Source organism: Rhinolophus sinicus, linkage group LG03 (assembly GCF_036562045.2).
Source record: "Rhinolophus sinicus isolate RSC01 linkage group LG03, ASM3656204v1, whole genome shotgun sequence".
Classification (NCBI taxonomy): Eukaryota; Metazoa; Chordata; class Mammalia; order Chiroptera; family Rhinolophidae; genus Rhinolophus; species Rhinolophus sinicus.
In genome coordinates, this window is record NC_133753.1 from 87,361,928 (window position 1) to 87,389,046 (window position 27,119).

Genomic DNA, 27,119 nt, shown 5'->3' on the forward strand with positions numbered 1-27,119 from the left:
CCCCTGAGAATACAAAAGGCTCACAAAATAGATCTGTCAGATCCTTTTAGACTTTGATGAAAGTCACAGTGCTTGATGTTACGAAGACTCTGGGCCAAAACAATTCTTCACTTTAGATGAATTCTAAACCCAACAAGAGAGAGGGAGAGAGGGAGAGAGGGAGAGAGGGAGAGAGGGAGAGAGGGAGAGAGGGAGAGAGGGAGAGAGGGAGAGGGAATCAAGAAGAAAAAAATGAACCAAGATTTGGAGATCAGTGCAATGAAGAATAATTTTGCCTAATTCATAATTGCTTAGGATAAGGTTTACCTACCTCCAAATCACTGTTGAAACACCAAAAACCAAACATTCACACATTTTTGTATTTTGCATCTGCGTAGCATGTTTTTGAACGCAATACATCTTAGCAAGACCAGCATAAATGTTAATGTATTTATTTTCAGAGGATGTGTCCCAAAATTTTAATCCAATTTAACCAACATTTACTGTATACCTTCTGTGTACAGCAATATGTAGGTGGTATTGGAAATGCAGCGATAAAAGACAAGGGACTTAACTTTATAGAATTACTGGTTGAGTAGTGCAGCTATGATACGGAGGCAATGCACATGTATTTGAATGGGTAATGTTTTTATAATCAATAGATACCTAAACATAAAATTAATTGAAATAAAAGTCATGCAAATTAAGTTATTAGTCTCTTTTACCATCTTAATATTTCAGAAAACATACCATACAATTAAGCGTTGGCTTGGTTGTTATTTTTAATTAAAACAATGATGACAAGAGTTATTGTTTTGAGGGGCTTTTTTAAAAAAATTTTTTTCTATGATGAATGGAGAACTTCTATAACGTTAATTTCTTGAAATCCCAACCTGTGGTAAGAAACTTCCAGCACACACAATTGATTCTTTTCTCCTACTATTCACACCACTGTGTAGTCCCAACAAAGTTCAAATAGTGGTGAGCTGTGTAAGTAATGGAACATTGAAGAAATAAAAAAGCAACTTGAGTCAAGGTCAAAATAGCCATTGTGGCTTCTGCTCTGTTCTCTCATGAACCACTGACTCTACAGTAAGCCATAAGCTGTATTGTAAAAACAAGCAACCCAGAAGAAAGGTCTACATGGTAGTGACTAATGTCTCTTGAGGATAGCCAGCATCAACTTACCACTCATTTTAGTGAGCCATCTTTAAAATGGATCCTCCAGTCCTCCAGTCCCAATTAAGTTTTCACATGACAGTTGTCCAGGCTAATATCTTGACTACAGCCCATTAAACACAAGACAACAGGCCCAAAATGGAGTTGCTTATGCTAAGTACCTAATTACACTTTTGGCTCCCCAGGAAATGGAATCTTAAACAAGTCAATTGGGGATTAGTTAGGTGGTTTTCCTGATACACCCCTGCCATGCACCAAAAGAAAGTAGCCTTGCAATAACCAACCCCCTTTTTGCTTAGTCTAACTTCCTTGTTCCCTCTTCCTTCTGCCTACATATAAGTCTTTTACTTTTGTGCAGCTCCTCATCGGTCCTTTCTGTCTGCTAGATAGGATGCTGCCCAATGCGAACAATTTTGGCTCAAATAAACAATGTTTTTAATACGCCTCAGTTTATCTTTAAGCAGTTCTGGTTTGAGAGGAGGGAACCAAAGGAGACCCTGGCAACTCCCATAAGCTACGAGCAACCAAGTGTAAGTACTGGTTGAGCCCGTTGAGCTCACTGCTTTTCTTCTGCCTCTGAACTCATGGATAAGTACCTCTAGGATCCTAGCTCTGTAGCTTTCATGTTAGGAGCTTTCAGACTTTATTTGAGCATTTATTTTTCCATGTGGGGTCTGGAAACTGGCCAAAGTCAGACTGAGTTCAACTTAGAAACTGGTCTTGGTCTGGGCTGGGACTAGGTCTGACTTGGAAATCAGACTGGGTCCAATTTAAAATCCAGAACTGGGTTTGGGGACAGACTAGGTCCAACTAAGAAAGCAGACTGGGTCTGGACCAGATTGAGTCCAATTTAAGCACCACACTGGGTCTGGAGTTAAACTTGGTCAAACTTAGAAACTAGACTGGGTCTGGGATCAGACTGGGTCCAATTTAAACTGAACAGTGTCCAGGGCGAGGCCTCAGATAAATAAAATTTTGTTTTAAGGCTGACCAAGCAGGTTAACCTTACCAAGATAATCTTGAATTACAGTGTCCACAGCAGAGATCTTTTAAACTAGATAAGCTTATCCATTTACGAGGTTTCCTAAAGGGAAAAAAAAAAAAAGAGTCTCAGTCAGGCATTCACTATAAAGGACAGAGAGAAAATTTTTTTTTCTTCCACTATAACTTCTGGTGAGCAGGATGATACCCACTGGGACACCCCACTCTGTCTGGAACCTGCAGATGGGATCCTGAAAAAACTGGCAGAGGTCAGCAAAGGGCGAGCATTCTTGCTAAAGTCAGCTCTTTGAGATCTCTATCTGTGGTTCCTAGTCAAGAGAGAAAGGTAAAATTTTACATTGTCCTTTCCTTTCCAAATTCAAATTGGTGGGCCCATATATATTTGTAAGAAATAGATCTTTGAATTGTGATTCATGAATTTGCTTTTAGGTACCTATTGGTTGTCACAATTTTTTTCTCCCAGGACGGCTATTTCCTTCTTGTTTGTCTCATTTGTGTCCTGAGAGCTTGTCTTGACAACCTGCAGGTTGGTGCCCCAAAAATATGTCTGAACAAATGTAATATGTGTTACACTTCATTTGCAGCTAGTATGGCAAGACAGAAATGTGGGTGCACTCCATTTGTGGCTAGCATCCTATGGACTCTTGCTAGCTTTCAGGAATTGTATTTTTTCTTTTGGTTATCTATGGGATTGTCTCTGGATCTTAGGAGGGTATTATCATTTGTACCTTTTCTGGGGATGCATCTTGTGTCCAGGGGTTTAATGCTGCCGGGAATATTTGTACCAGCTGAAACATGGCAAGATATGAATAAGAATTTTTTTTTTTTTTTTTTTTTTAGTAACTCTATTGTCATACGTTGGCTAAATTGAAAGCTGGTAGTCAGAGCATGATAGGAAGCTGTTTTTTGTTTTGTTTTGTTTTGTTTTTTTCCTAGTCCGTTTCCCCTAAGCTAAAATAAAACTATGTACCTAGAGGGAAAGAAAAACATTGTGATGTCTTTGTGGAAGGATTTACTAAGACATTCCAAAGACATGCATCTATAAATCTAGAATATAGGGATCTTTTAATTACACCTTAGTTGAATATCTTCTCCCTTATATAAAGAAGCAAGTTAAGGATAATGTAGTTGAATAGGTGTGTCAGCTTCTGATATCATTCAGGTTGCAAACCATTTTTTGAGGAATTAAAAACAATTGTACTTGCCTTACTAATTATAGATCTTACAAGCTATAAGATCTCTGTTTACATCTGTCTATGTTTATGTATGTCTATGTACAAATATTATAGATGCATGATATTTTTCTATCTCTAGATTATATTGCCAAAATTAATTGGTAAAAAGCTCTGTCTAATTGGCTTAAATTCTAAGAAATATAGAAAGTTTTGAAATGTTTTTTAAGTTCATGTGATCTAGGGTAATCTTCAGTAAATAATAATAATAAAATAACAAAAAATAATACTAATAATAAATAATAAAAATAATAAAAGCTAAATTCTTGCTTTTTTAATGATCACATAAGTTCTTCCATCACATAAATTCAATTTTAGCATTTAGTATATTGTGTTTGAAGAAAATATGTGACCATATTTTATTTCCAAAGAGTCAGTGCTGCATGTTTTAAGACATGTTTTCCATTTTCCAAGTGTAATAATGCAATTGAGATGAACAATACCATTTTCATATTCTTATAAATCTATCCCAATTTTGACCTTCTAAAACTGGATGGCGTTCATTCTAATCTCTGAATTTATGCAACATGACTATAAGCAAAAATATAAATTCATATTTAAATTATAAATTTATCAATTCCTTCAAAATCAAATATTGGTCACTTACTGTTTATGTGTAAATTCTTTAATTAGTTATTAATTTATGATAGTTGAAAATATTTTCTTGTATGTGTGTAGCTTGTATTTTACCCACCTGGGTTGTATGTTACCAAAGGTTGAGAACACTTTGAAATTTCACTTGTTACTCTGAGCTGATTTAAATGCTTAGAAATGGCAGCGTATTTTCAATGTATATTATACCTAAGTAATGTTTAATATTTTCTTCCCTTGAATATATTTTAGTAAATTCAGTATATTTTAACTGGTATAAATGCCAGAAACAATTTCAACAATAATAAAAACATAATATATATGGCAGTATTAAAGTTTTAACATATAAAATTAACCAACTACACAAATATGTTCTATTAGTTTAGGGCTACAAGTGCTAAATCAATTAGAAAACCAAGGCCATTACCTGTAGATATTGCCATGAAGCCCTCTTAGAATATTCATTTGTTTAAAGCAGCATTCATTTTTTATTCAAATTATCCAGATGTTTGCTTAATTCATTTACTTTAGTTTGTATGTGTAGACATGGTCTTAATCCCTAATGTTGGTTGGTAATAACATAATTTAGTCCCACTGAAGCTAATGAAGTGAGTGTTATGCTCTATTATTGTCCCTAAGGTCCATTTATGTGCATTGTGCTGCAGCCCAAAAAATAAATCTTGCAGTTCAAATTGCCATATGCTCAGAATTGTAGCACAGGTGAGCACAGTAAGACCAGCTGCTGTTCTAAATAATGATATCATGTAAACAAGAGAAAATATCTTTTGAAAATGAATACACATTACTCTTTCAGATTAGGAAAAGGAAGACATTTGGGGAAAAAATCAACTACAGGAAATAAGTCCATTGTAAATATACTCTTAACACTTTTAAAATATATAATTCTCTAAGAGAAATGGTTGCTCCCTGGATTTTGTTTATTGGTTGGTTGGTTTTGCTTTCAGAAAATTACTTTTGTTTTTGAATATATATATATTCAAAAACTATATGATAGTAAAACTGCTAACACTGAAGTTCCAAGAATATCTGCAGAATAGAAAATAAAAATAGAAAAATAATAGTTTCCAGTACATATGGAAATATAGCATATGAGAAAGCTAGTAACTGGTCAATGATGGGCTCTGTAGTAAATGGCTGGGGCATCTGGATAGCCATTTGGAGAAAAAGATAAAATTAGTTTCGTGCTTCACAACACGTACAAGAATAAATTCCAAATTTATTAGGTCTCTAAATGTTAAAAAAATAAAATAAAATAAATGAATCCACACAGCCAGTAGAAGAAAAGATGGGTGAGTACTTCTTTAACTGTGACACAAATCCAAACTTTTGAAGATAATTAATATTTATGATGACACAAAAAAATGCATTGCAAAACAACAAAATAATTATAAACAAAGGCAAAAGACATCGGATTAAACTGAGAGAAAATATTTGCAATATATGCCACAAAAAGAGGACTAATATCATTAATGTATAAGGAACCCTTAAAAATTGAGGAACACAGGATCATATGAACATAGAGGAAAATGAGCAAAACATAAAAAATACTATACAATGAAAGATATAAAAGTGACCAAAACGTCAAAAATATTTGAAACTCACAGTTAGATAAATTCATATCAAACAATATTGAAGTCCCATTTCTCACTACAAAATAGTGGAAATTTTAAAACTATGTTTTGTTGGGGAAATAGGCTGCCATACACATTGCTTGTTAGAATACAAACCTACATATGCACTTACCTCTGAAAGAGAAATTCCATTTCTAGGAATCTACCATAATGACACATTTTCCATAATATGAAAATAAACATGATCAATGAAAGCTTATTCATTTCAGCACTTTTGTTGAAGTTTAAATAATTGAAATAACCTAAATGTTCATATATTGAGTAGTGTTTTAATCAACTATGACACATCCACACAATGGATTACTATGCAACTGTAAAAAAAAAGAAAAAAAAAAGAGGAAGATCTCTATGAAATGCTGTGGAGTGATTTCCAGGATATTATTATTCAGCAAAAAAAATAGCAAGGGTATAAATAGAATACTATCCTTCCTATGTGAAAAAAAGGGGGATAAAATAAAAATGAACAGAAGAAATATGAAAAGGATAAACCAGCAAATAATGAATTGGTTACTTAGACTTGGAATGGGGTAGAAGGAGCGAAGGAACGAGACTAGTGTAGCAAGAATGAGGTCGTAGTGATTTACCTTGGAGTATCTTTTTTTATATAGCTCTGCCTCTTAGAAACATGTTAATGTTTCACATACTCCCCCTCAAATTTTAAATAATTAAAATCAACCAGCATGTGGTAGAAATCCAAAATGGAGTACAAACAATAATAAATGAACCTAAGGTATTGCAAATGAATACCATACACACTGATGGAATGGGGAGGAAAAGGAAGAAACTTAAGTAACACTGGAAAGTAGTAGTATTTTGATGGTAGGCTATAAAGGTAACAACAAAAATAACTGTAAAAAATATTATTATGTAATTATTAAATTTATTTTTACAAGAGTATCAGCTAGCAATTCTAAAACTAATTTATGTGTATATTAGGATTGAAGAAATAGATAAACATATTAAAGGTAATGAGTGCCATGTTACAGAAAAAGTAATAAACAGGGGAAAGAGGAAAGCTGGAATGAAACCGGTGGTGTTGTATTGTCATTGGAGATATTCATAGAAATTCATGGTCAAACTTCTATCTATCTGTCTGTCTGTCTGTCTATCCATCCATTCATCCTCTATCTGCAAATGGATTGAGAGATAAATGTAGATGTGTATGCATGCATGTTTTAATGTACCTATACACACATGTATTTCCTAGTTCTGTGCACTGACAGAGCTGAGAAGGCATGAAAGCTCAGTAGCAGTGAGCACACATAGTGCCCAGTGTCATTCTCAAATAAAAGAAGCAGGAGTCTTTGGAAAAATTACTTGACTCCAGGGCTGGGTCAGAGACACATACAAGATGAGATTAAAATAGCTTATAGTGCCAGGAAGGAACGATGTGTTCCAAAAATGATGAAGCCATGTCTAAAGGACACAGGAGATAATATGAAGGAGTTACAAATGACTAAACCTGGGACAATTTTAGCAACAAAATAAATATAGTCAAATGGAACCCATAGAAAAAAGTAATTAAACTTAACTTCACACGTTAATATTAAAAAATTGAGTCAATCAATAAATATTTTGTGGAGTAGAGATAGATCTGCTTTATGATAAGATTCTAATTAACAAATGTAGAAATAATTAAAAATAGAAAATCATCATTAGACAATATCATAGTAATAATTTTTACAGGAAAAATTTAATCATTGCATGGTAAAACTAGCTGGTAAAAGTATGATGAGAAATTAGTCATTTACATAGTATCAAAGAATCTTCTCACAGGATAATTATTAAATACATAGGAAAAATAAACTATATAGATAAATCTGTAAGACAACACCTTATCCAAGTGGTCAAATTTGACATTACTAATAATAGAACATATCAATATCATGTATTTATACACTGAGAAGGGCATGTTATCTCTAGAGTTCTTGCTCAAGATGAATAATCCCATTCTAACCATGAGAAAACTGCACACAAATCAAAACTGAGGGACATTCTACAAAATAAACTGACCAGTTATCTTCAAAACTGTCAAGGCCATGAAAGAAAGGGAAAGATTGAAAACTCGTTTCTAAGGGAGTTACTATATATCTACTTTTTAAATCTCAAAGTTTTATTGCTATTTTATCCTCTTCTGTTTTCTTTACCCTTGTTGGTTAATGCCTATTTTTAACATATTATTACCAATTTTTTTTTCAGTTTCAAGGGAAAGTTGGGGCTTATCATTATTACTTCATCAAGGACATTTTAAAGTGAATCTAGCATTTAATATTTATTCAGTATGTAATGTTGAAGAATACAATGGCTTCTGGAACAATTTGGTTCATGCCTTGATTTTTGCCAAGGCATCCCATCATTGCCTTTGTACTATTAGTGCAAATGCTGACATAATAAGAAAGGCATGAAAATGTGAGGAAATATTGAGAAAGATCTCTAAAATAATCTCAGGGATTCCCAGTGTCCTCAGAACCCACTTTAAGGAAACCTTAAAGGATAGAATGTATTTTTAGACAAAAATATTAAAGCAACTTCTAGAGGATATCCTCAAAGAAGAAAAATTAAGCAAGATCTGACATGCAAGATTGAATGCTGAATAGATAAAATGATAGCAATGTAAGTGAATAAAAATAAGCATTGAAGTTGTTAAAAAAGCAAGAACACAACTCTCTTTTCCTTTATAAAGGAATCCATTGTCAATCTCTTTTCTGCCTTCAATAGCTTTACCTAGAATTTCATCTGGAATACTATTCTGATAGCTTTGTTTTCCTCCCTTCTTTATTCAAGTGATTCACCTCTAGACTATGTGTTGCAAAAATTAGTTCTTTATTTTCTACCCTCAATTTCATTTCCTATTCCATTTGGAAACTTCTATTAGAATCCCTACTGAAATTTTGTGCTCTGAGTTCCATGTTCTTTTTTGTCATGCATCTGTGTCTGTTTCTGATTGTTCTAATGTCTCAAAGTATTCTTTTGGCTTGACTTTCCTACTTAAAAATTTGAATAAATATTAATAAAAACACTATCATCACAATTCATGGGCTGTTGCTGAAGTAGTACTAAAAAGAAAATGTATAGCATTAAACGCATTAAACAGGAAAAATTAATTGAAATTATTTAAACTTTTTCCTTAAGAATTAAGAAAAATAACACTAAAAGTAAAAAAAAAAAAAAAACAAAAACTAAACTCAATGGAGTAAATAAAACCATAGAATTGAAAGTTAATTAAAGAAGAAATGGACAGAAAATATTAGTGAAAGTAAAAACAATTTCTTTGAAAAATCATTGAACTGTATAAAATTCTAGCTAGACTAACCAACAAGAAAGAAAAGATCACAATTAACATTATACGAGGTATGATCAAAAAATGCAGTGGACATTTAAATTAAAAAAAATATTACAGTAAAAGACATATTACCATAAATCCCCCTCAAAACATGTCCCCTCACTTTGAACACACTTATCCCATCATTCTTGCCACTTTCTGAAGCAGTTCTGGAAATCATCTTTCACGAGTGTCTTGACTTTGTCCTCCATCATGACAACTTTCTATGTCACACACTGATTCTGGTATGGCAATTTCTGTCAAATAAAAACATTACAGTGTGTCCTCTTCCACCTTATTCACCAGATCTGGCACCATGCAACTTCTGGCTCTTCTCCAATGTCAAAATGACCATAAAAGGAAAACGTTTTGAATTGATTCAGGACATCGAGGCCACCATGACGTACAACTAAAGACACTCACAAAAGAGGACTTCCAGAACTGCTTCAGAAAGTGACAAGAATGATGGGATAAATGTGTTCGAAGCAAGGGGGAGTATTTTGAGGGGGGTTAATGGTAATGTGTGTTTTACTGTAATACATTTTTTTTTAATTTAAACATTCACTGTATTTTTTTAATCACACCTCATAGACGTATAAAAGAATGAAACAGAAAAAAGAGTTCAGAAGTAGGTGCTCATCAATATTCTCAATTGATTTTTGCCAAACTTAACCAAAGGAATTAAATATGGAAAGGGTAGTCTTTTAAAAACTCATTGCTAAAATATCTGAATACTGATATGGGAAAAATAAGCTTCGACTCATATTTAAGACCATACACAGAAATTAACCTAATGTGGGTTATACACCTAAACATAATGCCAACATTATAAATCTCATAAGAGGGAATATATATGACTTATGATAAACATATATTTCATAAACAGAACACCAAAAAACACTAATCATAAAAGCAAAAAAATGTTACATTGAACTTAATCAAACTAAAAAAGTATTTTGTTTGTAAGATACCTTTGGTATGAAACATGCATATATACTTCACATTTTGTTTTCATGTACTATAATATGTAATATTATATATTTAATATTCATTATATATTTAATATTGATTAATGTATATATAAATCAAAACATTTGAATTCAAATTTAATAACTCTTACAACTCAATAAGGAAAGACATATGACTAAATTATGAATGGATAAAGATTTCTACATATACTTTATAAAAGAAGATATAAAAGTCCCATTAAACACGGAAAAGATGATTAACTTCAAGAGTCTTTAGAGAAATGCAAATTAAAACTAAAAAGAGGTATCTCTAAATACTTAGTAGATTTCGTAAAATTTAAAAGGATTGATGATAGCAAGCATTGGTAAAGCTATGGAGCATCTGAGACTCATATTTTTTGTAAATATTTTGGTAGTTACTTATATAATTTAATATGAACTTCATATGAGTCAACAATTCCACTCCTAAGAGGAATGAATATCTAAGACAAATTAAAGTATCAATCCAGAAAATGTCTTTCAAAATAATTTTTCTAGCAGCTCTATTAATTTATTTACAAGACCTGAAAACTGGGATGAACTCAAATATCCATCAACAGGTGAATAAAAAAACATATCATGGTATAGTAAATGAAATATGTTAAAAATTAAATATTGAACTACTGATATATGCTACTATAGTGAGGTATTTAAAATATATCCTGCTAAGTGAAAAAATTCAGACACATAAGAGTATATATTATATGCTCAATGTTACTATCTTGATTTTAAAAATCATATTTTTAGTTTCCAAAGCTACAATATTTCTTTTTCTCAGAAGACCTTTCCATTTCCAGATATATTGGCTACTTGAAAGTGTCTGAGGACATTAATTACTAATTATAATTATTTTAGAATTTTCTCCCATTTTCTGATTTATTCTTTTGCCTTGACAGTTAAGACTATTTATTGAGTTTGTGGTCTTTCTTCTAGCTGTTTGATTCTATCATATGCGTTGTAAATTTTGACTAAACAGTTCTATAATTTGAATACCACAGTAAAATGGGGAACACAGTACTTCCTTAGATGATTAACTTCAAGAGTCTTTAGAGAATGTCTGGAAATGTACATTTTTATTAGAGGATTCCTGGCTCCAGTGTTTTGGCAAGGGAAAGAAGGGCAGGGCACTGCAGATTGGGGAGTGCATGGAACAGCTTACTGTATAGAAGAGAATTCTCATTTCTTGCTAGTGGCATTGGTTTTACTTCCCATGCTGGGATTAATTTGTTTCCATGTTTACATTTTGGAAGGAACATTCACATGTTCAATTTGTCATCTTGAACCAGAATTACTATTTGGTAAACCATGCTTTATTAACAATATAAGTGCAATGTTTTTACCTAAATTAATGTTTTTCTTTGCATAATTGAAATGGCCTTATGTGATCACATTTTATCAATGTACCTGCCATAATGACTTCACACATACCTTTCCATGTTTCCTTACTACAACCAAATCCCCTGATGTAGAATGCAAATTATGTATTTTTAACATTAAAATCTGCAACTCACAGAAATTCTGAGACAACATTTTTAACCACAGATATGTATTTACTTAAGGTTGTTTTCATTCATAGTTCTGAAATATAGAGAAATCGGTTGCACATTGTATATACAATTCCCATTCTATTGACAAAAATACTTCATATAGACTATACTTAAGAAAGGCATTCATCTAAGATATAATCAAAATTCTTAAAACAAACATGACCAATAAAAGAAAAAAAATTGAATTCCATACTTTAATGTATCTGCTTTAAAGTTTCACTTTACATAATACTGGCTAGTTTTTATCACAACTGTTTTTCTATAAACTGACTTCCAAGGGTATTAGAATAATGCTTGGAAAAAAATGTTAGGGAGAAATTCTTTAATATGCTGATTCCCAGGCAAGTAGGCAGAGTAGATAAATGCTGTGCTTGCATCTTCTCAGGACTACATCAAAATTACGACTAAACTACAGAAAACTATCATTGAGAATCACCTGAAGTCGAACTGAACAGAAGTCCTACAATAAGGACATAGAGAAGAAGCCACCTCCAGACTTGCAAGAGGGGCAGGGATGTGGGATGGGTTGGTACCACACCCTCATGTGACCATCAAAAACTGGGAGGGATATGTCAGCTGCAGAGGTGCCCCCTAATGAAGCAAGGGGTCCCTGCCACACACCAGGCTTCCAAGCCCTGGGTTCCAGTGACAGAGACAGAAGTCTCCATAAATTCTGGCTGTAAACACCAGAGAAAATTGTGGCCGATGAGACGGAGAGTGGCTGAAGTCCCAGGTATTTCTCTTAAAGGGCCTCTGCATGGACTAGCTCACTGACAGACTCAGTTTCTTTGAGCTCCAGTGATGGGTCAGCAGCTTGAATGGTGTCAGGGACATATGGGGAGGAACTGAGTTGTCTGGATTCAAGGAGAGGGCTGGAGGGGAAGCTTTCTCCCAGATAGACGTGCTGGTAGAAACCATTTTATCTTTGTCGAGCCCTTGCACTCCTTGTGTGCAGACACAGGCGGCCAACATATCTAAGTCTCCATCAGTGGCTAACCCTGTTTGCCCCACCCTGGTGATTCTGAGACCCTGCCCCATCAAATTTTTGGCACACTCAAGCCATTTCCAGTGACTTTTCCGTACAAATCGTCTGCCATGGCTCAAGTTGTGGACTTTCTAAAGTCTCTTAATGGTTCACAAAATCCAAACAAGCAGCATCTGGCTTGAGTATGTCCTGTACCTCTGTCTCAGCACTAAGCCAGGCACTAGTGACAGCCAACCTCAGTTTGAAACTTGGCCTCTGAGACACCTCCAAGACCAGTGCAGGTGGCAGGCATCTGTGGATTGCTTTGTGGCTCGTGGCAGGTGACTCTGGGCAGGGCACAGGTTGCAGCTGAATTTGGCCTGTGGTAGGGTTCCTCCCAGGAGGCCCTGGGACTGGCATAGCCAATGGCCAGCTTCAGACCATGCCAGAGTACCATCCAGTTACCTCTGCAGATGACCCACCCAAAGGGAAGACTGGGCAGGCACCAGATCCCTGATAAACTGAAACTGGCTCTATAGGGTCAGCCTGAACACATCTCCATTGCGGTAAATCAGAAAGAGAAAGAAAGATATCATATGATCTCACTTATAAGTGGAATCTAAAGAACAAAATAAAGAGAAACAAACTCATAGATGCAGAGAACATTTTGATGGTGCCAGATGGGAGGGGATTTGGAGCTGAGTGTAAAATGGGAAGGGATTAAGAAGTACAAATTGATTATTACAAAGTAGTCATGGAGATGTAAAGTAAAGCAATGGGAATATAGTCAATAATATGGTAATAACTATGTACAGTGCCAGGTAGGTACTAGACCAGTCAGTGGGATCACTTCTTAAACTATATAAATATCTAACTACTATGTTGTGCACCTGAAGTTTATATAAAATAATATTAAATGTCAACTGTAAATGAAAAATTAAAAAGGGGGAGAAAAAGGTGAAGTGAAATAAGAGGTTCAAATTTCTGGGTATAAAACAAATAAGTCATGGGGATGTAATGTACAGCATAGGGAATATAGTCAATAATATTGTGATAGCATGCTATGGTGTCACATGGTTGCTAGACTTATCATGGCAATCACTCTTTAGGTATACAAATGTTGAATAACTATGGTGTATACCTGAAACTAATATAATATTGTAAGTTAACTATATTTAAAAAAAATTGTTAAAAAAACTAAGCAAAATGGAAAACATTCAAACAATTGCTGGTATACAAATATTCATAGCAGAATTATTTGCAGTAACAAATAGGTGGGAACAAACCAAGTGTTCCTCGATAGATGAGTGGATAAATGGGATGTGGAATATCCATACAATGAAACAATGAAGATGAACATTATTCTAAATGAAAGAAGCCAATCACAAAGGTCACATGTTATACGATTCCATTTATGTGAAATGTCCAGAATAGCTATCTCCATAGATACAGAAAGAACAGTGGTGGTTGCCAAGGGTTGGGAGCAAAGGAGAGGATGGGGAGCGATGCTTAATGGCTACATTTGGGGTGATGAAAATGTTTTAGAAATAGGTAGAGATGATACTTGCACAACATTGTGAATGTAGTTAATGCCAATGAATTGTTCATTTTAAAATAGTTAATTTTATGTTATGTGAATTTCATGTCAATAACCACAACCTCCCCCCAAAAAAGGGAGGAAAAAGCCAATGCTAATAGTTACATGAACAAAAGCTATATAATGCAAGTGGATAGTAAATGGATTTTCTTGATTCATGAAATGGAGTTGAAACCTTGACATCTTTCCATATAAAAATCTTCAAAAGCTTATCACTTATGACTTTCAGGATAAATTTTGATGATTTGTTTTTCTGGGTTTTCATGAATCATAAGACACAAAATCCTGGGCGCTCACCTCTGTTCTTGCCAGTGAGTTGCTATTTTTTTTTTTTTTTCAATTTCATTAAATTTATTCAGGTGACATTGGTTAATAAAATTATGTAGGTTTCAAGTGCACAACTATGCAATACATCATTTGTATATTGCACTGTGTGTTCACCATCCAGGCAGTTTCTTTTTAAATTTGCTTTATTTTCAGTTAATATTGTAACTCAAATATAATAGTACATTAATTAGTTTTTTAAAAATCAATATAATGATGTTCCAATATCAATCTTCTAAAGTAAAAGAAGTCCTTGGATTCAGAAATAATAACCTTTGAAAGGTAAGTGCAATTTTATTTGAGAACATTTAGAAATAGCTTCACATAAAAATGTCTCTGGCATGTATATTAGAAATAAAACACTTTACATAACCAAGAACTGATGGATATCTAAATTCATCAACATTAGTATGACCTAAAGAACTCCATGCCTACATCCAAAGCAGAAGCTAAACAAGTTAGGTTAGTTGTTTTGTTTCTAGGTCTTGTTTTTTTTCCCTCATTATTCTACCCATGTGTGATTTTATCTAGTCACCTCCTTACAGATGACTTTCATCTCAGAGTCTCTGGTTAGGAGCTTAGGACCTACGCTTCAAATTGCACAATTTGACAGCAACATATTTTGTTCAAATAGTACTTCATATTCAACAAACTTCAAACTTGTTCTTTCCCAAGTGTCTCTACATCAATCAACTGTACTGCCACTCTTTTAATCATCCAGATTATAAAATACAATTTAAGTTATCTAACCTCTCAACTTTTTTACATTTAGGCTATCAAAAAATTATGTTTTGTTTTGTTTTGCACTCTAAGTCCCATAGTCACACTTTTTCACCCCTGAAGTCTTTGCCCTAACCTAGACCTTCATCACACTACACTTGGAATATATTGTGACAGCCTCTTAATTTACCTTCCTTCCTTCTTTCTTTCCTCGTCCCTGCCTATTTATAAATTTTGCCTTTAGTGTCTTTGTCACAAATGACCAGATATTTTACTCTTAAAACATAAGTATTATGATGTTTACATATCTTCAAAAATCTTTAGCATCTTCTTCATTAATGGCCATGGCTATTTATCAGAAATGTTTATACAACATTATCCCTCACTATACATGCTCTTCTGCAATATGACCTTGGCTCTCTCCCACCAAGAAGCAGTCTCTTTATGCCCTTGAAATTGGCATGTATTAATAATACAGCTTTAACCCAACAAATAAGGTGGACTTGATTCTGTACTGCTTTGTGATGAAGCCCTTAACTGGCCTGTACCTTCACATTTTTTTGATTCTTGAAATCAAGTTGCTATGTACAAAAGTGTGAACTACCATACTTTGAGAAGCCCAAGGAACATGAAGAGACCCTGGAGGAGGTACGCTGTGAGGGAGAGAGAGATCATGAAGTCTCCAGGTATATGAATAAAGAGGATACCTTGAAACTGCATCCTGCAGTCTAAGCTGTTCCAATGACCCCATGTTGATCATATATGAACAAACATGCTAAGTTCTTACCAAATTCCTGACTGACTAAACTGTAGACAAAATAATATGGTTGTGTTAAATTTTAGTATAGTTTGTTTTACAGCAATAGATAACCAAGGCAATGGCAAAGAATTAAAAATAATATTTTAGTACTTTTGCGATTATCAGCACAAACCCTATTTTCCAGCCACATGTTTTTATTATATTGAACTTATCCCAATTTTGCACACCAATATTACTATACTTGTTATATATCCCTGTACTAGGAAATTGCATACTTTGTATCCTATACAATCCTGTTATGTCGAACTAAAACGTTTTGTAGAGACAAGAACTCCAAAGCCTAATCATTCTTTAAGCAATGACTCGAATATCATCAAGTTTGTATTTGTTATTTGGTTCTTGTAGTCCAAATTTTCTCTGCTCTGTGTGTTTATCTGCATAATAGTATATTCATTTAACATTTATGCCTTTTTCACACTATTTTTTACATGGTTTTCTCTTTCTCCTCCATATTTGTTAGGTAGACTACTCAAGGGTAACAATAACCTCTTAAACTTTTTGGCTCAGATGGTAACTAACTCACACCACAGGCCAGGTGACTGTTAGTGAGTGGCCTTATACTCAGTAGTGGTGATTTCATCTAGGAAGTCTTAAAGTCCTCTAGCAGGCTCATTATACCTAGTAGATCTTCATATATCTCACTGGAACTTCTGCATATGCCCTATAGATGAGGGAAGAAACAGCAAGTGGAGGATCTCATATACACTTTAGAAGCCTGGTCAATAAGTGTTGTACAGCAATTTCCCTACATTCCTATGGTTAGAATAAGTCACATGGTCCCATTTCAATGTGAGGTGAGCTGCAATTATGTAATAAACATCTTGTACATCTCTTAAGGTGCTATAATTTTTTTCATGAGAAATATGCCTTGGTAAAGAATTGCTGGGCCATAGTATAAGCTTATATTTAATTTGATCAAGTAGGTCCGGATTGCTCTTCAAAATGGCTGTCCAGTATCCGTGAGCTGCAGATTATGATGGTTCCTGTAGCGTTTCATCCTGCCAAAGGTAGGCATTACAGTATCTTTGCTTCAGTAAGTCCAATAGGAGTAAAATGATATCTCATGTGATTCAATCATTTAACATTCATTTCTCTGAATAATAATTTTTAACATTTCTATATAGTACTAGTTTTTTGTAAAGGGATCCTCTTCTGTACTCACCTTTGTATAACTCTGTCCTGTGTTTCCTACTGAAAATGCCCTCTTTTTCTTTTGATTGGGAAAATATCCTTTATATACTATAAACAGAATAAATATATATATATATATATATATATGTTATATATATATATATACATATATATACATTACTTTCAATGTTATATATATATACATATATATACATATGTTATATATATATATGTATGTGTATATATATATATATATATATATATATATATATATATATATATATATAACATTGAAAGTAATTTCTCCTATCATCTTCTCTGCATGATTTTGGTGTTGGTGTTTTAATTAAATCATCATTAAATACTTAATGATGATTTAAATAAATTGGTCTATTTTCTAATGATGTCTATATTTGAAAATTTTGATAAAAATTCTGATCTGGACTCTAGATATTTTTTGTATTCATTTTTCAATAAACATTATAATTTTGTCTTTCAATTTAGGTTTTTGATACTTCTACATTGTACTCTTATAGGTGGTATTAGATAGGAATTCAGCCTTGTCTCCATATAATGAACAAGTCAGATTTTCAAACACCATATCCTGAGCAGTTTATACATTCACCATTGAATTGTTGGGTCATTTTTATACACATTAAAGACCATTCTTTCAGGTACTTTTTTCCATTAGATAATTTCCCGTTGTGTGCCAATATTATACAATGTTTATTATCATGGCTCTGTAGTATGTTTTAATGTTTGGTAGATAAATTCCTCCTGTTACTCTTTTTTTTTTTCTTAAGATTTTTATTTCTTAAGGTTAAATTAGCTATTAGTGGATTTTTAAAAATAAATGTTGTAATAACTATTGATATCCTTAAAAATATCAATCTGCAATGTTGAATGTGATTGCACTAAACATTGCATAAGTTGGACAATAAATCTCTGGATTATTATTTTTGCCTCTTTGTAATACTATAAATGCCTCTATGTTATTTTCATGATATTTCATGTCCTTTTAGAGTTTAGGATCTTTTAAGATCTCTATAGCTGATATTTTAAATATTATTTTCTACCTGGTTATTTCTGATATAGAGAGGTACTATAAAATTTTATGAGTTGATTTTATTTCTAACAACCTTGGAAAATTATTTTATCAGTAATAAAAATGTGTTGAATATATAGATATCTATGGAGGTTCCAAATCATTTGGTCCTTGAGGATAACAGCACTTTGCTAAATAGTAGTTATGATTCTGGACATATTATATTTTCTATGTGTTTTTTTTTTTCGGAAATACTCTTACCAAGTTAACAATTTTAATTTATACTTTAATTTAAAAAATTTTTAATCATAATATAAAATATAAAATTATTTTCCCATCGCTATTGGGATAGTTATAGAAATATTTTTTCCACATTTATTACAGTAGTCATATGATTTACCTTTTACTTATTAATGTAAATGTGGTACTTATTAATGTACCACTATTAATGGTACAATATCAGTAGATTCATTCTGATGTTCAGGTGTCCTTGCATTTTAAAGATAAAGCTACATCATCCTGATATAATATTTTTGAGAATATTGCTGGATTTAGTCAGCTAATATTTAATATTTTAATTACTATTTTATGTATTTAATTTATAATTAATTAAATGTTAATTTTATTTATGACTTTTGAATTAAGTTCAAAGATGAAGTGGGTTTATAATTTTTTTCTTTGCATTTTAATTATCTGGTATTATGATTATACTAGCCTCATTATAAAATGAACTTAATTTCTTTAACTCTTTCTTCTATATTATCTATAAAATAATTTTAATTGTTACCAGAACTCTACAAAATAGGCATGTCTCATTCTCAATTTATGGTTGATAATGTTGAGGGTGAGAAGTATAATAATTTTCCTAAATGCCCTTGGCACAGCCAAATTTCAATGAACATCTACATGATCCAAGTCTAAATAACTGCCCTATTGTTTCCTATGACTTGAAGAGATTCAGTGAATGTTTGTGGAAATGTATTCAAAGCAAAATATAAGAGCTGGCCCTGGTCAGGAGCCAGGCCACCCGTGTCTGCCTCCTGACTGTGCCACTTGCAGCCTGAGCGAACTTTGTTACTGTGTTAGATTGAGCCGTATGAAACTGGTGATATTTGGATTATTACATTTACAACATGATATTGTATTCACTCACTTGAATATTCAATCATTTGTTTTCCTCTGTTTCCTCATTTGTCCTAGTATATTAATAATATACATGGCCAATTTTTAAAGGAGAATTAAAAAACAATGCGGGTAGGTTCTTAGAGCAGTGCTTGAAATAGAGTAAGGACCTAAGGCATGATAGCTTTTTATAATTTTCATTCCTTATGTTTTTAAGTATATCTCCAAAAGCATCAACTTTGTGCTAAAATTTTATGTCATTTGGAGTTTTACTTTTCAGAAAATGATGTTGGGTGAGATTCACAATAGTAAGAATTTCACTTTAGCAGTAAACATTCAATTCCTAAAAGGGAATGAAACTTTCTTGCAAAATTTTGCGATTTGAGAGTAGATCATTTATTTTAAATTCTCAGTTTTATATTGTGAGTTTTTCTACTGATAATATGTATTTTTAAATCACCTAGTTCATCATTACAGGACTAAAATGATAACACATTAATTATAATTATGTTTACTGTTAAAGCATTTCAGTGTTTTATAGCTAAAAGTGTTTATTTTCTAATTTAGGAGAATAAGGTTTTGTAGTCAAGATGTAGGAATGACAGGGCACTCACATTCCAAACAATGAGATGGCTGCAGAGGGAGATTTACAGTGATGTCTGGGAAATAGAACAACGGGCAAAATCCCAAAAATGGTTATTTTGTTGACACTATAGAACCAGATCATAATCATAATTAAGATAGGAGAAATATCCTGGTCACATCAAAATTGAGGCTAAAGAATATTTATCCTTATCAAATACTGGAAACAAATTCATACACACTCTGTTAAGCTGCAGTGTCAACATTAATGGAATAGTCTTGCCTTGTACATAAATATTTTTCACAGATTATTTTCCACAGATGTCCCCTTTTTCTTTATGATGATTTGTTCAACATTAGTTAACACAGACTTCTAATAAATATTCAAACTCTTATATAGACTTGCTTTGTTTTCTTATTTTTCAGCTTCATTGTGACTAAAGGAATATCATGTATATAGTCTTTTGTCACTTAAAACAGTTCCAAAATCTAGTATCTCATTTTAATATTTAGCTATGTATAATATCTACTCAGCATTTACTTTGGTTTAAGAATAAACAGAAAATCGTAAAAGAAAAAAATTAGAATTCATAGCCTGATTCAAGCATTCATGAGATATATAAACCCCCCTTACCTCTGTTGAGAGAACTTACTTTTCTGCCCGAGAAGTACTCCATAAATGAAGTAGGTGGCCACCTGTGTGGCCATCTTTGAGGGATAGTTTTAAAACATTTTGCCAATTGGCTAAAAACAGCTTTTCAAATAAAGAAGTCCCATCTTCTGGACTAAACATTGTCTCCAGAAGGCACCTGTTAAAATCAGAAATGAATTATTGGAAGGAAGCCTGTGCTGAACAGAAGGCACCGAGATGTTTCTTAAATTGATGCTCATCGGGCTGCAGAGAGCAGGGATCCACAGATGCAGACACGAGGATAATACAGAGGGTGCCAAAAAAATGTGTACACATTTTAAGAGAGGAAAAAACTGTGTTAAAACTGTAATATTCAATGTATACTGACAACAAAAGATGAATAAAAGTCACGTTTGACTTCTGCAATTACAAGAGATGCTCACAGTAGTTACCATCAGTGTCCATACACTTCTTATTATGGCGAACTACTGTTTCAACAATGTTCTCGGATTTCAAATACCACTTCAAAATGGTCTTGCGTTCCTCGAGCAACAACCATGCTTGTGCTATTTTCTTTGACTATACTGCCTGTTGCATGGTGACACTAGCATTCATTTGATTGATGCCATCTTTTGAGGGCACGTCATACTACACATTGCTACTGTAATTCAATTCAACTTTGAAAAGTAATACACAGATAACATCTCTTAAAATGTATATATATATATATATATATATATATATATATATATATATATATGATGTTGGCACCCCCAGTATACAATGACGTTGTGTATATATATATATATATATATATATATATATATATATATATATATTTTGGCACCCTCAGTATACAATGACGTTTTTGTCTGATGAATTTACCAGGCAGTGTAATCTCAAAATGAACTATGAACTTCTAAAGAATAGGATGGTCATATTTGGGACATATTGAAAGGAGTTATCTGTGTTTTCTCTCCGGGGTTTTGTCCTGAGGCACTGCCTTCTCTCCTAACTTCCTCCCGGATGGTTCTATGGCTCTGTTGGTAAAGTATATGAAATATAACACAGGGCCCTCAGTTTAAAAACACAAAGCACTGGACTAAAGGTGGAAATAGCGAGAGAGTTACTTTATTTGTTTCCCTTCTAAAACATTAGACACTTTTCCATTTTAATGGCCTCTGGACACTAATTATTAAATATAATACTTGATAGTATAGTACCAGAAAAATCACCATCACAAATAGCAATTATGGCTGCTTTATCACTATCTTTCAAACATCAGCTGGAAAGTATAAGCCAATAGAATTAGAAGAAAAATACAATAAAAGTTATAATCTTGTTTCTGCATGTTACCAATTCACTGTATGACTGCTAAAATAATAGAAATAACAAATATGTAGAATAACTTTTGTGTGTGCATAGTTTATGTGATCTTTGAGAATATATAATTACATCTTGAGATGCATAAAATTTATCTCAGAGTTTTAACTCCCCAAATAGTCCAATTATTTCCAGGAAAAACCACTAGTTTCGTAGCTGAATATTATTACACAATTTTTTATCTGATCATATTGAGATTCAAGTGAGGAACATGATGCTGATCTTGAATTGTGTAAAATTAAGTGGTATTGCTTACATAATTCTAAATAAGCATGATGAGAATGAATGTGGCCATAGTCCCTCAATATCATCTTCAGTGGACAGAATTCATTTTATGTAGCCCTATTAACCAAAATAAAAACAAATTCAGAAAAAAAAATATACCCTTACATTGAAAGAGTACAGATTTAGCTTATTTAATGATAAAATCATATCTTTTTAAATTATGGCATAATGCATTGTTGAAAATCTATTGCTTTTAAACATGCAGTTTGCTCAATATCAATTGCTATCATTACAAAGTTAAAGAAAGATAGCAAAAGAATGCTTATGTTTCCTATTAGAAAACATAAACACAGATATCCAATCACAATATTACCATTATTTTTGTTCTTTCAAAAGTAGAATTCAGTTATAGCTTGTTTTCAAAATGTATGATTTGAAATACAAATCTGATTTTTTTCCTGGACAATTCAAAAGGACATGAGTATACATTCATTAGTAACTGACAATACAGTTTTTTTTGTTTTTGTTTTTGTTTTTTAAGTACCTATGTTTACTAAGAAAAGAGAGGTTTTGCTAATAATATGAGAATAAAATAAAATCTTATTTTAACACTATATATTTATTGAGTATCTATTATATACGTTATCTTTACCTGTCTATCCCAAGAAAATACTTGGAAATGTCTCCTATTATCTTTCTGCCTTTTTTTCTCTATATATGTCTCTGTACCTCTCTCTCTCTTACCTTCATTTACTCCCTTTTACTTTTTGCAATATTTATAACAAAATGATATACAAATATATGTTGTAATTTATTTCACAGGTAATCATTCAGCTATTATAAAATGAGGTAAATATTTCATTGATTTTTGTCTTCTACTAGAAGTCTAGTATATTACATCTGTGAAACTATTACCACGTGCCTGTTTGGTCACTCATTCTATCTTCTGTTAGATTTTTTAAACCAATAAAACATCTTTAATCTCCACAGTAGTCTTGTGCTGTGCATTTTGTTAGTGCTATTTCATTTTATTTTGTTTTATGTTTTTAATAATGAAACTAAGTATCTTATTGCCTAAGCCACTTAGTCAAGATTCCACAATAAGGAAAGGCATAAATAGAATTATCACCTCTTCTGATTCCAATTATGTGCTCCCCCCTTCTCCCCAGATAGCAGATCAACTAATTATGACCTATGGCTTTACTTTTATCATCTTTTCTTAGAATTTAGCAAAGCAGAATTGGCATGATTTAAGTGTTTTGCTTTGTATAGCATTTTCTATCCTGTGACAAATGATAGATAGATTTGAAGTGAGATGAGCCCTGGATGGAAGAAGTTTCCAGACAAGCAAATATTAGAGGTCAGCATGTTCCAGGCAGGGAAGAGCAGATTAAAAGGACCAGTGAGAGGACTTTCCATGTGAGAAACAGGGAAAATGTTAAGAGATTAATTCTGAGAGGAAGGCAAGACCCAGATTACGGGTGCCTCTTTAGGTCCTAGGATGGTGGTTGGATTTTATTTTAAATGCAATACAAAATCATTGGCAAGATTAAGGCAAAGAAGTGACATAATTCAAATTGCTTTCTCCCCAATCCCGCCCCCACACCTTTTTAAAAAGAACACTTTTCCTGATGTATGGGGAATAAATTTAAGGAAGCAGTGGAACACATTAGAAAGCTATTGCTGATTTTTACATAAGTGATGTTAATAGAGAAATGGATAAAAAGAGAAATGAATAAACGTAATTTGGAGGTAGAACAAACAGGAGTTAATACAATTTTTAAAGGTAGAAATAATTTATTATTCACTATAACATGTTCAAGAGTGTCCTGAACATAGCAGGGATTCTTTCATATTTTGATTTATTGAATGTACTTAAATGGCAGTTGTATCAGTTAAACTATTTCCAAGTTTTATTTTATGTCTAAAATTGTAATAATAGCAATTTTAGAGTTAGAATGCTGATGTTTATTTGTTGAAAGAGTTGCTTTGAAAATTTTTGAGTACAAATGAAATAACTCTTGCCTGTTTATACTGAACTGTCTGAAAGGAAAATTTATAGCACTAAATGCATATATTATACAAGAAGATATGTCTCAAATCTGTAATCTAAATCTCACTTTAAGAAAACAGATAAAGAACAAGGGAGTGATAAAGTGCAGATATCAATCAAACAAATTTGAAAACAAGAAAGCAAAATTTTAAAAAAATGAGAAACAAATGTCTGATTCTTTAAAAATATCAATAAAATGTATAAACTTCCAGCAAGACTGAGAAAGAAAGAAATGGAAGATACAAAGTATCAATATCAGGAATGAAACAGAGGATATCATTATAGGCACTGCAAACATCAAAAAGGTAATGAGGGAATACTGAAAACAACTCTGTACACCTAATTTGTCAATTTAGATGAAATAGACCAATTTCCTCAGTAGCATAAAAAAAAGAAACTTTGAATAGCACCATAACTATTAAATAAATTAGTTATAATTAAAAACTCCTTAAAAAGAATTCCGCAGGTTGAGTTAGTTTCACTGGTAATTCTTCAAAAATTTAAAGCAGAATTAACATCAAATCTCTTCCAGAAAAATCCAAGAGAAGGGAATAATTTACAACACATTTTATGAGACTAGTATTACCCTGATATCAAAACCAGACAAAAACAATACAAGAAAGAAAACTACAGACCAATGTTCCTGTATAATACAGATGTAAAACCCTCAACAAGGTATTAATATATTGAATTCAGTAATATATAATATATGTATTATATATAATTCAGTGTTAATTATATAATATATAATATATAAATCATTATTGTATAGTATATGGTAATATAGAAAAAGTGACATTAGTATACCATGACCAATGGCGTTTATTCCAGAGATGCAAGTCTAGTTCAAGATTCAAAAATCAATGTAATCTGCCATATAAACAGGCAAAGGGAAGAAAAAAATGTATAATTATATCAATTCATATAGAAATAGCATTTGACAAAATTCAATATCCATTCACTATAAAAATTCTCATAAATCTAGGAGTGGAGGGAAACTTTCACAATTTGATAAAGAATATCTACAAAAACTTACTGAAATCTATCCCTTGTCTGTCTAGCACCACAAGACTTCCAGCATTTTTGCTTTGTTCTCTTTTAAGATGTTCTGTTTGTCTTCATAGCTTTGTGTATCATAGAGTTTCAGAACTCAGCAGAAATCTTGAAGGGAAGATCAGATGAGAATTGGGCTTACATGTCCTCTTCTCCTTTCCACCAAGATCCTGACTCTCATTTTTATCTCTGAGCTCTGTGACATTACCAAAGCTATGCTGTTGTTTTCTACCTCTTAGTACAATCCCTCCTCTTGGGCTCATTGCCCAGATTCTGAGACTCTTGCCTCATGCCCAGAATTGGTGAATAATTTGAGGAAAAAAAACAAATGGCAACAGACTGTTGACTCACACCTTCATGACTCACTCTTCTTTAGAGTCTTTCCTCCCAAATTTTGCCTCAAATACTCTCCTATATATCCAGATGCATTTATTACTTTATTTTCATATTCAATTTTTCTAGTTGGTTTTTTTAGTTATATTTTTCTTTTTCCTTCTATGCTAGATCTTTGGCTTGCTACAAACTGCTTTACCTTAGCTGAAAGTGGAAGGCTTGAAGCAGAGGTTTCCAAAAGGGTAGAAAATTAATCATTTAGAAGCAACATTGAGAATTAAAGAGGACGTTGATCCTGTTATTTGACCCTGAAGAATGTGACATGTTGGAGAATGAGTAGCCTTGAAAAGAGTGTCATAAGGAAAACTGAGTGTCAGTGAATGCAGTGAGAAAGAAGGAACAGTTAGCAATCACGCTAGAGAACTCTACAAAGTGGAACCCCAAAACAGTGGTAATGGTCCTTCAACTGTTTCTGCACCAGTGCTCTGTTTCATGAGGCTCACCGATTCCATTGCTGTAGGTTACCCCCAATGTAGTCTACGCCTGGGCAAGTGATCCCAGAAGTTGAATATCTAGCTAAACTACTTTATTGTGCAGCTCTTATCAGAAATTCTGAATGCTGTCTTTATTCAAGAAGATTATGTTCAGTGAAAATAATTCATTGTTATATTTAAAAAGAAAGACAACAAAGTCTAAGAATTATTCTGTTTATAGGTGAGAATGAATGATTTCCAATAGGGATTTTTGTACTTCTGAAAAACAGTCTCCTTTATTTTAAACTGCACTTAGTTAAAACCCATAGACATTTTAAAATAGTTTTAATAATACTACTGTTTTAAGGATTCAGGAAATGCAAATCCTAGTATTAAGTTTGTGTGATTTCTTTAAGACCATAAAATGTGTTCATTGCATATGTATTAGTCTAATTTTCAAGTGTATTGTATGCGTATTTTTCCTAATATAATGTGTTATTTCAAATGTTTGTGGTTTTAGGATGGCAAAATTACATTCCATTTCAGACTATCCTTAACCAAACAGGAAATGTATTTTACACAACTGAAAGTAGAAGATGGCACAATCATTATGTCATTAAAGCCCCAAGTTCCTCCCATTTGTCCATTTTAGCAACTGGGAGAGAAGTGCCCTCAAAATATATGTCAAAGGGGGAGTTGATGGGGGGAGGGGATTGTCACTGTGTGAGGGATATACATGATAAATGTCTATTACATTGTTTTGTGCACCTGAAACTAATAATAAAAAAAATGTAAATAAATATATTCCCCTATGTTGGCAATATTACTACTCCAAAAATCTGGCCATTTCTTACTGAATCAGCACTACTAAGAAGCAATCATTTCTGATGTTTCCTTTTTCAGCAGTGAGTAAACTTTTCCTAGAATTACATTAACATCTCATTGACCAGAATTTTATTTTTCACTCCTAGATATTCTAGTCACTAATAAGGGCAGTAGAACTCCATGAGTGTACCAGATCAATCAGAACTCTCCCAAGAGGTTAGGGATGGAATCGGTGACCTTGGAAGCAAATGTTCAAAGGCAGTGCGGAGGAGTGTGGATACCCTAATAAAGAAGGATTTCTCTTAGGGAGGATGAAAGTAGAGAATA

General features: G+C 32.7%; 1 long non-coding RNA gene across 1 annotated transcript in view; it reads right to left on the reverse strand.

Annotated features, from left to right (window-relative positions):
- Window positions 1–25,332, reverse strand: part of LOC141570377 (uncharacterized) — a 42,118-nt gene extending 16,786 nt beyond the window's left edge. The window contains exons 1-2 of the long non-coding RNA XR_012494381.1: window positions 25,145–25,332; window positions 2,168–2,242 (exon numbers count right to left, since the gene is read on the reverse strand). This is a non-coding gene — a long non-coding RNA (uncharacterized LOC141570377). The remainder of the gene's footprint in view (window positions 1–2,167; window positions 2,243–25,144) is intronic.
- Between the last annotated feature and the right edge of the window lie 1,787 nt (window positions 25,333–27,119).